This window comes from Ascaphus truei, unplaced genomic scaffold (assembly GCF_040206685.1).
Source record: "Ascaphus truei isolate aAscTru1 unplaced genomic scaffold, aAscTru1.hap1 HAP1_SCAFFOLD_703, whole genome shotgun sequence".
Lineage (NCBI taxonomy): Eukaryota > Metazoa > Chordata > Amphibia > Anura > Ascaphidae > Ascaphus > Ascaphus truei.
In genome coordinates, this window is record NW_027457037.1 from 181,329 (window position 1) to 196,292 (window position 14,964).

The following is a 14,964-nucleotide window of genomic DNA, read 5'->3' on the forward strand; positions in this document are numbered from 1 at the left end:
GCTCTTGTGGAGAGACCAGAGCAAACAGGAAATCAGTCTTTCATACCTGATTCCTAATTAGCATGACAGGTGACAGAAATCAGGCAGCAGACAAACTCTGGTCTGGATCTCTCATCCCTCAGTTCCAGCGCTTGCCAAACTGTGGGATGGAGTGTATGTATTATAAGGCTGCACTCCCAGGCCAAACAGGATAGAAACTGTCTAGTATCCTGGGAGCCCTATATACGGAATTTATTACCATCCCCTGGTTTCTGTCACATATCCTCCCCCCCAGCTCAGACCTCGAGGGATGAGCGACCATGGATATTAGGGAGTGCATCCTTGACAACCCGTCAGCATTGCCATGTTTGTGCCCTGACCTGTGTTCCACAGAAAATTTAAAGGGTTGTAGGCTTAGGAACCACCTGGTCACTCTAGCATTCTTTTCCCTGTTTTGACACATCCAGGTAAGGGGTGCATGATCTGTGACCAACCGGAATTTTCTCCCCAACAGATAGTATTTGAGCGTCTCTACAGCCCACTTTATTGCGAGACACTCTTTCTCTACTATGGAGTAATTTTTTTCCTGGGGATTTAGTTTCCTACTTAAATAAAGAATGGGGTGCTCCTCACCTTGAGACTCCTGGGAGAGTACCGCCCCCAGCCCTACCTCAGATGCGTCGGTTTGGACTACGAACTCTTTGGAGAAGTCAGGTGTGACCAACACTGGTTGGGCACAGAGAGCTTCTTTCAGGCTTCTAAAGGCCTGTTCGGTTTCGGGGGACCACTTTACCATTAGCGGTCCTCTTGCTTTTGTGAGGTCAGTTAGTGGGGTTGCCTTAGTTGCAAAATTGGGAATAAACCTTCTATAGTACCCAATTAACCCCAAAAAGGTCCTTACTTGTTTTTTTGTAACTGGCCTTGGCCAATTTTGTATCGCCTCCACTTTGAGTGTTTGGGGTTTGAGTAAACCTCTGCCAATAGAATATCCCAGATACTTGGCCTCCTCCAGACCAATAGTGCATTTAGCGGGGTTAGCAGTTAGTCCAGCAGACCGGACTGCGTCAAGCACAGCTTGGACCTTTGGAAGGTGGGATTGCCAATCTTCACTATGGATTACCACATCATCCAGGTAGGCGGCAGCATACCGAGCATGTGGTTTTAAAATTTTATCCATCATTCTTTGGAATGTGGCGGGAGCTCCATGTAAGCCAAAAGGCAACACCTTATACTGAAAGAGGCCGTCTGGGGTTGAGAAGGCTGTCTTTTCTTTTGCCCTTTCTGTGAGGGGAACCTGCCAGTACCCTTTTGTTAGGTCTAGGGTTGTGAGATATCGGGCTTTGCCCAGTCTCTCTACAAGTTCATCTACCCTGGGCATAGGATAAGTATCAAATTTTGACACCGCGTTTAGTTTCCGGTAGTCATTACAAAACCTTGTTGTACCATCTGGCTTTGGGACTAAGACTATAGGGCTGTTCCACCCACTTTGGGATTCCTCAATTACACCTAGTTTTAGCATTTTTTTAACCTCTAAACTTATAGCCTTTCTTTTGGCCTCTGGGATTCGGTACGGTTTAAGGTTAACTCGGACCCCCGGTTCAGAGACTAGGTCATGTTCAATTACGCTAGTTCGACCTGGCCGTATAGAGAAGATTTCTTTGTTTCTTCTCACTAAATTCTGAACCTCTCGTTTCTGATGAACAGACAGGGTTTCAGCTATGCTAACCTCTGGGTCAGTTTCTTGATTCTCTGACGGACCTGGGGGTACTAGGGTTAACAAGACTTCTCTATCTTTCCAGGGCTTGAGTAGGTTTATATGGTATATTTGCTCAGGTTTCCTCCTACCTGGCTGTCTTACCTTATAATTTACTTCTCCCACTCTTTCCAAGACCTCATATGGCCCATGCCATTTAGCAAGGAATTTACTCTCCACGGTGGGAACCAGAACTAGTACCCTATCACCTGGAGAAAAAATTCTGACCCTAGCACCCTTATTATATGTATTCCTCTGTGCTTCTTGAGCTTTCTCCATGTGTTCCCTCACTATGGGTAGGACTGCAGCAATGCGGTCCTGCATCTGGGCAACATGCTCAATTACACTTCTGTAAGGGGTAACCTCGTGTTCCCAAGTCTCTTTGGCTATATCCAGTAAGCCCCTTGGGTGTCGGCCATACAATAGTTCAAACGGGGAGAAGCCTGTGGATGATTGGGGAACTTCCCTAATGGCAAATAACAGGTACGGTAACAAACAATCCCAGTTTTTCCCATCTTTATCAACCGCCCGCCGTAACATGCTCTTTAAGGTTTTATTGAACCTTTCCACTAAACCATCTGTTTGTGGATGATAGACTGAGGTTCTGAGATGCTTGATTTTTAGGAGTTTACATAGCTCTTTTGTTACTTGGGACATAAATGGTGTTCCCTGGTCAGATAGAATCTCTTTAGGAATCCCGACCCGGGAAAACAGAACTACTAACTCTTTTGCTATGTTTTTAGCTGAGGTGCTACGTAGGGGAACTGCCTCCGGATATCGGGTGGCATAATCTAATATTACCAATATATGCTGATGTCCCCTAGCAGACTTTATTAGGGGTCCTACTAGATCCATAGCAATCCGGTCAAATGGTACCTCTATTATGGGAAGGGGTACCAATGGGCTGCGGTACGCCTTGAACGGGGCGGTGATCTGACATTCTGGGCATGAGGAACAATAATTCGTAATTTCTGCCAGAACCCCAGGCCAATAGAAGCTTCGGAGAACCTTTTCTTTTGTCTTTTCCACCCCTAGGTGTCCCCCCAATGGATGACTATGTGCGAGGTGTAATACTACGTTACGGAATGTCCGTGGTACCAACAATTGTTTAGTTGTAACTGATTTCCTTTTATCAACCCGATATACTAGGTCGTTCTCTACCTCGAAGTAGGGGTAAGCAAGTGACCTATCTGGTTGGCCAGGAGTACTATTCTGGTCCCGTATATTTCCCCTTGCTACCGCTAATGTGGGGTCCTCCCACTGGGCCTTCTTAAAACTCCCAGGACTGACCTCTAGGTCAGCGAGGGTCTTATCCGGTTCTGGGGTGGTAAGTGTCTGCTCAACATCTTGATTTGGGGTATTCCCTACCAAAGTAGTGATGGGGAAGGGAATTTTACAGCACTCCTCCTTTTCCCCCTTCTTATTTGGGCCCTCGTCAACCTCCATTTCTGAAAAAGGGAAAGGATTTGTTTCTTCTAATACTTCGTTATGGTCCGCTATTGAACTCTGGGCGCTATTCTGAGCGGGGGACCACATTTTTAGAAAATGGGGAAAGTCGGTCCCTATTAACACATCATGTGCCAGTTTGGGTACAATACCCACCTTGAAATCTAAAGAACCAAACTCTGTTTCAAAAAAAACATCAACAGTGGAATATTCATGATTATCCCCATGTATACAACAAATTGCCACTCTTTGTGAACTGTTTCTCTGTTTCTTCTTAATGGGCAAGAGGTATTCGGACACTAGTGTGACCATGCTCCCAGAGTCAAGAAGTGCCCGAACCCTCTTACCATTAACCTTTACAAATGCCCACAGATGGTTATTCAAGGGGTCCTCTGGGCTAGGGCCCATACATTGGGACAACAGCGAATAAGGTTCCACGCTGTTGCATTGCATGGGCTCATCATTTAGTGGGCAGATTTTTGCTGTGTGGCCCCTCTCATGACAATTTACACATTTAGGTACATAGTCTGTGTCCCACTTAGAGCCTTTTCCCGGCTCCCCATGTTGGCTATTGCCCTTAGTGTGCGAACCACTGTTGCTTGTGCTGCGTGAAGGGGGTCGCCGCTCTTCAGCGCCCCTTAACCCCGGTACCCTTTTACCGTCTCTGGAAGAGTCCTGGAACCTCGGGTAGTGGGGTTGCTCCACGACTGTGGGTTGCGGGTGCTCTTCTGCTGCATTGTACCTTTCTACGAGGGCCACAAGCTCATCCGCATTGTGGGGGTCACTCCGACTGACCCAACGGCGTAAGGCAGAGGGAAGTTTCCTCAAGAACTGGTCCATGACCAACCGTTCCACGATGTGGCTGGCTGAGTTGATCTCGGGTTGTAGCCACTTCCGGGCGAGGTGGATGAGGTCATACATCTGGCTTCGGGTGGCTTTATCCATCGTGAAGGACCATGCGTGAAACCTTTGGGCGCGAACAGCCGTGGTTACGCCGAGGCGGGCGAGGATCTCGAACTTCAATTTTGCATAGACGTTTGCTTCGGCTGGCTCTAGATCAAAGTAAGCCTTCTGGGGTTCGCCGTTAGGAAGGGTGCGATTAGACCAGCCCACTCAGCTTCTGGCCATCCCTCTCTCTGTGCCGTGCGTTCAAACGTGAGAAGATAGGCTTCCACATCATCCGAGGGTCCCATCTTCTGAAGGTAGTGGCTTGCCCTGGTCATTTTCGGAACTGGGGCTGCCGCTGCCAGTGGAAGGTTACTGATAGTCCCCCTCAGGATCTCGAGTTCCTGCTGTAAGCCCTGAGCGAACCGCTGTTGCTCCTCTCTCAGCAAGCGGTTTGTCTCTTGCTGGTTTGCATTCGCGTTTTGCAGGGCTTCATTCGTCTGTTGCTGGTTTGCATTCGCCTGTTGCTGGTTGGCATTCGCCTGTTGCTGGTTGGCATTAATCTCTTGCTGGGCTATTAGCAGCTGTTGATGGGCTGCATTCGTCTGCTGCTGGTTTGCATTAGTTTCTTGCTGGGCTATTAACAGCTGTTGCTGGGTTTCATTCGCGTCTTTCTGGGCAGCGACATTGCGTACCAGCGCACCCACCACGTCTTCCATCTTGTTTGCAGAGGATGAAAAAAACTTTTTTTTTTTTTTTTTCTCTCTCAAAGTTCTTCAACCCGCAGACCCCCTAGTGCTCTGCCCGCATTCTCCACCATATGTGACAAACGGCTTACTCCGGGGCTCCGTCGTTTGTCCGGGACTGTTTAGAACACGGTCTTTTAGGGTAGGTTAAATGATGAGGCGTCACGTACTGTTCCTTTAAACAGGCTATGCCTGGTTTATTCAGTCCCAGGCACTGAGACTGCCACAGTGCATACAACAGAAAACAGATCAAAACAAAAGCTGCTCACCTGAGCGATAACTTAACTTAGATATCCCTGACTCAGGGTTGGAAGTGGCTTTTCCACTCCCAACAACAAAACAAGGTACTTTTGCAGTCTTACACAAATGAACAGAAAGATTGAACCTGTTTGGGGAAGAGGCTTCTCCCCTCTGTAGTTCAGCAGCCTTCCAGCCTCCTGGCTCTTGTGGAGAGACCAGAGCAAACAGGAAATCAGTCTTTCATACCTGATTCCTAATTAGCATGACAGGTGACAGAAATCAGGCAGCAGACAAACTCTGGTCTGGATCTCTCATCCCTCAGTTCCAGCGCTTGCCAAACTGTGGGATGGAGTGTATGTATTATAAGGCTGCACTCCCAGGCCAAACAGGATAGAAACTGTCTAGTATCCTGGGAGCCCTATATACGGAATTTATTACCATCCCCTGGTTTCTGTCACAGTGTATATAACATGAGAGAGGAGGTAACACTCACCGTGTATATAACATGAGAGAGAAGGTAACACTCACCGTGTATATAACATGAGAGAGGAGATAACACTCACCGTGTATATAACATGAGAGAGGAGGTAACACTCACCGTGTATATAACATGAGAGAGGAGATAACACTCACCGTGTATATAACATGAGAGAGGAGGTAACACTCACCGTGTATATAACATGAGAGAGGAGGTAACACTCACCGTGTATATAACATGAGAGAGGAGATAACACTCACCGTGTATATAACATGAGAGAGGAGGTAACACTCACCGTGTATATAACATGAGAGGAGATAACACTCACCGTGTATATAACATGAGAGAGGAGATAACACTCACCGTGTATATAACATGAGAGAGGAGATAACACTCACCGTGTATATAACATGAGAGAGAAGGTAACACTCACCGTGTATATAACATGAGAGAGGAGATAACACTCACCGTGTATATAACATGAGAGAGGAGGTAACACTCACCGTGTATATAACATGAGAGAGGAGATAACACTCACCGTGTATATAACATGAGAGAGGAGGTAACACTCACCGTGTATATAACATGAGAGGAGGTAACACTCACCGTGTATATAACATGAGAGAGGAGATAACACTCACCGTGTATATAACGAGAGAGGAGGTAACACTCACCGTGTATATAACGAGAGAGGAGGTAACACTCACCGTGTATATAACATGAGAGAGGAGATAACACTCACCGTGTATATAACATGAGAGAGGAGGTAACACTCACCGTGTATATAACATGAGAGAGGAGATAACACTCACCGTGTATATAACATGAGAGAGGAGGTAACACTCACCGTGTATATAACATGAGAGAGGAGATAACACTCACCGTGTATATAACATGAGAGAGGAGGTAACACTCACCGTGTATATAACATGAGAGAGGAGGTAACACTCACCGTGTATATAACATGAGAGAGGAGGTAACACTCACCGTGTATATAACATGAGAGAGGAGGTAACACTCACCGTGTATATAACATGAGAGAGGAGATAACACTCACCGTGTATATAACATGAGAGAGGAGGTAACACTCACCGTGTATATAACATGAGAGAGGAGATAACACTCACCGTGTATATAACATGAGAGAGGAGGTAACACTCACCGTGTATATAACATGAGAGAGGAGATAACACTCACCGTGTATATAACATGAGAGAGGAGATAACACTCACCGTGTATATAACATGAGAGAGGAGGTAACACTCACCGTGTATATAACATGAGAGAGGAGATAACACTCACCGTGTATATAACATGAGAGAGGAGGTAACACTCACCGTGTATATAACATGAGAGAGGAGATAACACTCACCGTGTATATAACATGAGAGAGGAGGTAACACTCACCGTGTATATAACATGAGAGGAGGTAACACTCACCGTGTATATAACATGAGAGAGGAGATAACACTCACCGTGTATATAACATGAGAGAGGAGGTAACACTCACCGTGTATATAACATGAGAGAGGAGATAACACTCACCGTGTATATAACATGAGAGAGGAGGTAACACTCACCGTGTATATAACATGAGAGAGGAGATAACTCTCACCGTGTATATAACATGAGAGAGGAGGTAACACTCACCGTGTATATAACATGAGAGAGGAGGTAACACTCACCGTGTATATAACATGAGAGAGGAGGTAACACTCACCGTGTATATAACATGAGAGAGGAGGTAACACTCACCGTGTATATAACATGAGAGAGGAGGTAACACTCACCGTGTATATAACATGAGAGAGGAGATAACACTCACCGTGTATATAACATGAGAGAGGAGATAACACTCACCGTGTATATAACATGAGAGAGGAGGTAACACTCACCGTGTATATAACATGAGAGGAGGTAACACTCACCGTGTATATAACATGAGAGAGGAGGTAACACTCACCGTGTATATAACATGAGAGGAGATAACACTGACCGTGTATATAACATGAGAGAGGAGGTAACAGTCACCGTGTATATAACATGAGAGAGGAGATAACACTCACCGTGTATATAACATGAGAGAGGAGGTAACACTCACCGTGTATATAACATGAGAGAGGAGGTAACACTCACCGTGTATATAACATGAGAGAGGAGATAACACTCACCGTGTATATAACATGAGAGGAGGTAACACTCACCGTGTATATAACATGAGAGAGGAGATAACACTCACCGTGTATATAACATGAGAGAGGAGGTAACACTCACCGTGTATATAACATGAGAGAGGAGATAACACTCACCGTGTATATAACATGAGAGAGGAGGTAACACTCACCGTGTATATAACATGAGAGAGGAGATAACTCTCACCGTGTATATAACATGAGAGAGGAGGTAACACTCACCGTGTATATAACATGAGAGAGGAGATAACACTCACCGTGTATATAACATGAGAGAGGAGGTAACACTCACCGTGTATATAACATGAGAGAGGAGATAACACTCACCGTGTATATAACATGAGAGAGGAGGTAACACTCACCGTGTATATAACATGAGAGAGGAGGTAACACTCACCGTGTATATAACATGAGAGAGGAGGTAACACTCACCGTGTATATAACATGAGAGAGGAGGTAACACTCACCGTGTATATAACATGAGAGAGGAGGTAACACTCACCGTGTATATAACATGAGAGAGGAGGTAACACTCACCGTGTATATAACATGAGAGAGGAGGTAACACTCACCGTGTATATAACATGAGAGAGGAGGTAACACTCACCGTGTATATAACATGAGAGAGGAGATAACACTCACCGTGTATATAACATGAGAGAGGAGATAACACTCACCGTGTATATAACATGAGAGAGGAGGTAACACTCACCGTGTATATAACATGAGAGGAGGTAACACTCACCGTGTATATAACATGAGAGAGGAGGTAACACTCACCGTGTATATAACATGAGAGGAGATAACACTGACCGTGTATATAACATGAGAGAGGAGGTAACAGTCACCGTGTATATAACATGAGAGAGGAGATAACACTCACCGTGTATATAACATGAGAGAGGAGGTAACACTCACCGTGTATATAACATGAGAGAGGAGGTAACACTCACCGTGTATATAACATGAGAGAGGAGATAACACTCACCGTGTATATAACATGAGAGGAGGTAACACTCACCGTGTATATAACATGAGAGGAGGTAACACTCACCGTGTATATAACATGAGAGAGGAGGTAACACTCACCGTGTATATAACATGAGAGAGGAGGTAACACTCACCGTGTATATAACATGAGAGAGGAGATAACACTCACCGTGTATATAACATGAGAGGAGATAACACTCACCGTGTATATAACATGAGAGAGGAGATAACACTCACCGTGTATATAACATGAGAGAGGAGATAACACTCACCGTGTATATAACATGAGAGAGGAGGTAACACTCACCGTGTATATAACATGAGAGAGGAGGTAACACTCACCGTGTATATAACATGAGAGAGGAGATAACACTCACCGTGTATATAACATGAGAGAGGAGATAACACTCACCGTGTATATAACATGAGAGGAGATAACACTCACCGTGTATATAACATGAGAGAGGAGATAACACTCACCGTGTATATAACATGAGAGAGGAGGTAACACTCACCGTGTATATAACATGAGAGAGGAGGTAACACTCACCGTGTATATAACATGAGAGAGGAGGTAACACTCACCGTGTATATAACATGAGAGAGGAGATAACACTCACCGTGTATATAACATGAGAGAGGAGGTAACACTCACCGTGTATATAACATGAGAGAGGAGGTAACACTCACCGTGTATATAACATGAGAGAGGAGGTAACACTCACCGTGTATATAACATGAGAGAGGAGGTAACACTCACCGTGTATATAACATGAGAGAGGAGGTAACACTCACCGTGTATATAACATGAGAGGAGGTAACACTCACCGTGTATATAACATGAGAGAGGAGGTAACACTCACCGTGTATATAACATGAGAGGAGGTAACACTCACCGTGAATATAACATGAGAGAGGAGATAACACTCACCGTGTATATAACATGAGAGAGGAGATAACACTCACCGTGTATATAACATGAGAGAGGAGGTAACACTCACCGTGTATATAACATGAGAGGAGAGATAACACTCACCGTGTATATAACATGAGAGAGGAGGTAACACTCACCGTGAATATAACATGAGAGAGGAGGTAACACTCACCGTGAATATAACATGAGAGAGGAGATAACACTCACCGTGTATATAACATGAGAGAGGAGGTAACACTCACCGTGTATATAACATGAGAGAGGAGGTAACACTCACCGTGTATATAACATGAGAGAGGAGGTAACACTCACCGTGTATATAACATGAGAGAGGAGATAACACTCACCGTGTATATAACATGAGAGAGGAGGTAACACTCACCGTGAATATAACATGAGAGAGGAGGTAACACTCACCGTGAATATAACATGAGAGAGGAGATAACACTCACCGTGTATATAACATGAGAGAGGAGGTAACACTCACCGTGAATATAACATGAGAGAGGAGATAACACTCACCGTGTATATAACATGAGAGAGGAGATAACACTCACCGTGTATATAACATGAGAGAGGAGGTAACACTCACCGTGTATATAACATGAGAGGAGAGATAACACTCACCGTGTATATAACATGAGAGAGGAGATAACACTCACCGTGTATATAACATGAGAGAGGAGATAACACTCACCGTGTATATAACATGAGAGAGGAGATAACACTCACCGTGTATATAACATGAGAGGAGAGATAACACTCACCGTGTATATAACATGAGAGAGGAGGTAACACTCACCGTGTATATAACATGAGAGAGGAGATAACACTCACCGTGTATATAACATGAGAGAGGAGGTAACACTCACCGTGTATATAACATGAGAGAGAAGGTAACACTCACCGTGTATATAACATGAGAGAGGAGGTAACACTCACCGTGTATATAACATGAGAGAGGAGGTAACACTCACCGTGTATATAACATGAGAGAGGAGGTAACACTCACCGTGTATATAACATGAGAGAGGAGGTAACACTCACCGTGTATATAACATGAGAGAGGAGATAACACTCACCGTGTATATAACATGAGAGAGGAGATAACACTCACCGTGTATATAACATGAGAGAGGAGGTAACACTCACCGTGTATATAACATGAGAGAGAAGGTAACACTCACCGTGTATATAACATGAGAGGAGGTAACAGTCACCGTGTATATAACATGAGAGAGGAGGTAACACTCACCGTGTATATAACATGAGAGAGGAGATAACACTCACCGTGTATATAACATGAGAGAGGAGGTAACACTCACCGTGTATATAACATGAGAGAGGAGATAACACTCACCGTGTATATAACATGAGAGAGGAGGTAACACTCACCGTGTATATAACATGAGAGAGGAGGTAACACTCACCGTGTATATAACATGAGAGGAGAGATAACACTCACCGTGTATATAACATGAGAGAGGAGGTAACACTCACCGTGTATATAACATGAGAGAGGAGGTAACACTCACCGTGTATATAACATGAGAGAGGAGATAACACTCACCGTGTATATAACATGAGAGGAGATAACACTCACCGTGTATATAACATGAGAGAGGAGGTAACACTCACCGTGTATATAACATGAGAGAGGAGGTAACACTCACCGTGTATATAACATGAGAGGAGGTAACACTCACCGTGTATATAACATGAGAGGAGGTAACACTCACCGTGTATATAACATGAGAGAGGAGATAACACTCACCGTGTATATAACATGAGAGAGGAGGTAACACTCACCGTGTATATAACATGAGAGAGGAGGTAACACTCACCGTGTATATAACATGAGAGAGGAGATAACACTCACCGTGTATATAACATGAGAGAGAGGTAACACTCACCGTGTATATAACATGAGAGAGGAGATAACACTCACCGTGTATATAACATGAGAGAGGAGATAACACTCACCGTGTATATAACATGAGAGAGGAGATAACACTCACCGTGTATATAACATGAGAGAGGAGGTAACACTCACCGTGTATATAACATGAGAGAGGAGGTAACACTCACCGTGTATATAACATGAGAGAGGAGGTAACACTCACCGTGTATATAACATGAGAGAGAAGGTAACACTCACCGTGTATATAACATGAGAGAGGAGATAACACTAACCGTGTATATAACATGAGAGAGGAGATAACACTCACCGTGTATATAACATGAGAGGAGATAACACTCACCGTGTATATAACATGAGAGAGGAGATAACACTCACTGTGTATATAACATGAGAGAGGAGATAACACTCACCGTGTATATAACATGAGAGAGGAGGTAACACTCACCGTGTATATAACATGAGAGAGGAGATAACACTCACCGTGTATATAACATGAGAGAGGAGGTAACACTCACCGTGTATATAACATGAGAGAGGAGGTAACACTCACCGTGTATATAACATGAGAGAGGAGGTAACACTCACCGTGTATATAACATGAGAGAGGAGGTAACACTCACCGTGTATATAACATGAGAGAGGAGATAACACTCACCGTGTATATAACATGAGAGAGGAGGTAACACTCACCGTGTATATAACATGAGAGAGGAGGTAACACTCACCGTGTATATAACATGAGAGAGGAGGTAACACTCACCGTGTATATAACATGAGAGGAGATAACACTCACCGTGTATATAACATGAGAGAGGAGGTAACACTCACCGTGTATATAACATGAGAGAGGAGGTAACACTCACCGTGTATATAACATGAGAGAGGAGGTAACACTCACTGTGTATATAACATGAGAGAGGAGATAACACTCACCGTGTATATAACATGAGAGAGGAGATAACACTCACTGTGTATATAACATGAGAGAGGAGGTAACACTCACCGTGTATATAACATGAGAGAGGAGATAACACTCACCGTGTATATAACATTAGAGAGGAGATAACACTCACCGTGTATATAACATGAGAGAGGAGATAACACTCACCGTGTATATAACATGAGAGAGGAGGTAACACTCACCGTGTATATAACATGAGAGAGGAGGTAACACTCACCGTGTATATAACATGAGAGGATACGCCTGTATATAACACCCCGCACCCCCCGCCCTGTATATAACACCCCGCACCCCCCGCCCTGTATATAACACCCCGCACCCCCCGCCCTGTATATAACACACCCCGCACCCCCCGCCCTGTATATAACACCCCGCACCCCCCGCCCTGTATATAACACACCCCGCCCTGTATATAACACCCCCTGCCCTGTATATAACACCCCGCACCCCCCGCCCTGTATATAACACCCCGCACCCCCCGCCCTGTATATAACACACCCCGCACCCCCCGCCCTGTATATAACACCCCGCACCCCCCGACCTGTATATAACACACCCCGCACCCCCCGACCTGTATATAACACCCCCCTTACCAGCAGGGGCAGTACACACTGGTGGCGCTCTCGTACAGTGTAGATACTCAGCAGTCTCGCAGGCTGGGCCGCGGCAGCACTCAGACATAGAGTGTTACTGAGTGCCTCACACAGCTCTGTACCCACGAGAGCCCAACTGGGGGGCGCCACGTCCAGAACAAGGACACACGGGGGGCCACGGGAGCGAGGGAGCGCCCCCACACTCACTGTATGTGAGCGCATACCGGGGCGAGAGAGCGCCCCCACACTCACTGTATGTGAGCGCATACCGGGGCGAGAGAGCGCCCCCACACTCACTGTATGTGAGCGCATACCGGGGCGAGAGAGCGCCCCCACACTCACTTTATGTGAGCTCATACCGGGGGGAGAGAGTGCTGGAGACCGTCACAGTGAGGAGAGAGAGAGTGCTGGAGACCGTCACAGTGAGGAGAGAGAGAGTGCTGGAGACCGTCACAGTGAGGAGAGAGAGAGTGCTGGAGACCGTCACAGTGAGGAGAGAGAGAGTGCTGGAGACCGTCACAGCGAGGAGAGAGAGAGTGCTGGAGACCGTCACAGTGAGGAGAGAGAGAGTGCTGGAGACCGTCACAGTGAGGAGAGAGAGAGTGCTGGAGACCGTCACAGTGAGGAGAGAGAGAGTGCTGGAGACCGTCACAGTCACAGCGAGGAGAGAGAGAGAGAGAGTGCTGGAGACAGTCACAGTGAGGAGAGAGAGAGTGCTGGAGACCGTCACAGTCACAGCGAGGAGAGAGTGAGAGAGTGCTGGAGACAGTCACAGTGAGGAGAGAGAGAGAGAGAGAGTGCTGGAGACAGTCACAGTGAGGAGAGAGAGAGAGTGCTGGAGACAGTCACAGTGAGGAGAGAGAGAGAGAGTGCTGGAGACAGTCACAGTGAGGAGAGAGAGAGAGAGTGCTGGAGACAGTCACAGTGAGGAGAGAGAAAGAGTGCTGGAGACAGTCACTGTGAGGAGAGAGAGAGAGAGTGCTGGAGACAGTCACAGTGAGGAGAGAGAGAGAGTGCTGGAGACAGTCACAGTGAGGAGAGAGAAAGAGTGCTGGAGACAGTCACTGTGAGGAGAGAGAGAGAGAGTGCTGGAGACAGTCACAGTGAGGAGAGAGAGAGAGAGAGTGCTGGAGACCGTCACAGTGAGGAGAGAGAGAGAGAGAGTGCTGGAGACAGTCACAGTGAGGAGAGAGAGAGAGTGCTGGAGACAGTCACAGTGAGGAGAGAGAGAGAGAGTGCTGGAGACAGTCACAGTGAGGAGAGAGAGAGAGAGTGCTGGAGACAGTCACAGTGAGGAGAGAGAAAGAGTGCTGGAGACAGTCACTGTGAGGAGAGAGAGAGAGAGTGCTGGAGACAGTCACAGTGAGGAGAGAGAGAGAGAGAGTGCTGGAGACAGTCACTGTGAGGAGAGAGAGAGAGAGTGCTGGAGACAGTCACAGTGAGAGAGAGAGAGAGAGAGAGTGCTGGAGACAGTCACAGTGAGGAGAGAGAGAGAGTGCTGGAGACAGTCACAGTGAGGAGAGAGAGAGAGAGTGCTGGAGACAGTCACAGTGAGGAGAGAGAGAGAGAGTGCTGGAGACAGTCACAGTGAGGAGAGAGAAAGAGTGCTGGAGACAGTCACTGTGAGGAGAGAGAGAGAGAGTGCTGGAGACAGTCACAGTGAGGAGAGAGAGAGAGTGCTGGAGACAGTCACAGTGAGGAGAGAGAGAGAGAGTGCTGGAGACCGTCACTGTGAGGAGAGAGAGAGAGAGTGCTGGAGACAGTCACAGTGAGGAGAGAGAGAGAGAGAGTGCTGGAGACAGTCACAGTCACAGCGAGGAGAGAGAGAGTGCTGGAGACAGTCACA

General features: G+C 46.2%; 1 long non-coding RNA gene across 1 annotated transcript in view; it reads right to left on the bottom strand.

Annotated features, from left to right (window-relative positions):
• LOC142486005 (uncharacterized) overlaps window positions 1–14,956 on the bottom strand; it is a 180,217-nt gene extending 165,261 nt beyond the window's left edge. Inside the window, exon 1 of the long non-coding RNA XR_012798757.1 lies at window positions 13,119–14,956. This is a non-coding gene — a long non-coding RNA (uncharacterized LOC142486005). The remainder of the gene's footprint in view (window positions 1–13,118) is intronic.
• Between the last annotated feature and the right edge of the window lie 8 nt (window positions 14,957–14,964).